This window comes from Bombina bombina, chromosome 1 (genome assembly GCF_027579735.1).
Source record: "Bombina bombina isolate aBomBom1 chromosome 1, aBomBom1.pri, whole genome shotgun sequence".
Lineage (NCBI taxonomy): Eukaryota > Metazoa > Chordata > Amphibia > Anura > Bombinatoridae > Bombina > Bombina bombina.
Window position 1 is genome coordinate 1,419,733,321 of NC_069499.1, and position 785 is coordinate 1,419,734,105.

General features: G+C 35.8%; 1 pseudogene; it reads left to right on the plus strand.

Annotated features, from left to right (window-relative positions):
* The first annotated feature begins 219 nt into the window (after positions 1-219).
* Positions 220-338, plus strand: LOC128646135 (uncharacterized; annotated as a pseudogene).
* Positions 339-785: the final 447 nt, after the last annotated feature.

The window sequence follows — 785 nt, forward strand, 5'->3', positions numbered from 1 at the left end:
TAAAATGGCTTTATTATGACAGATAAGGGAATGTTTTAACAACATTCCAACTACTATCCAATGAAATTGAGCCTATTATACACACCCCTGCCCCATCCAATAGAAACCAAGCCCCTACTGAGATTATACCCAAAAGAAACAGCTGAAAAACGGCTTGGAGATGACAGTAAACTCTCTTTCTTATCAGATCATGATGAGAAATAGGGCTAATACAGAAATGTTTACTGCCACACTGCCTTGAATGCACCCGATCCTGTCTGATCTTGGAAGTTAAGCAGGGCCAGGCCTGGTCAGTACCTCGATGGGAGACCGCCTGGGAACACCAGGTGCAGTAGGAAATTATTATTATTTTTTTTAAATAATAGGTATGAAGTCATAACTAAAAAGGCTGGGTTTGTATATATATTTTTCCAAATTTGGAACACTGTATTCTAACATATGAATTTTCGTATTTTCTCTGAATAAAAGTGATCAGATGCAGACAGAGCTTGACAAAATAAGGATACCATCTAAATGTATTATAATGGATTTTTTATCACAGATTTTTAAACTATAAACTATATGTTTTAAACACACATTTAAGGTCAGTAAAACAGGAAGTGCTTAACAAACACTTCCTGTTCCACAATTGTATGGCCAGCAATCAGTCTGGTATAAAAAGACCACTACTAACACCATAAAACCAGTCTTGATAAAGGTCTCTTTGTGACCAAAACACGTCGACTGGTACGCACAATTTAATTTTCTATTGATCTAAAAACAATCTACACCATCATATCTTTCTT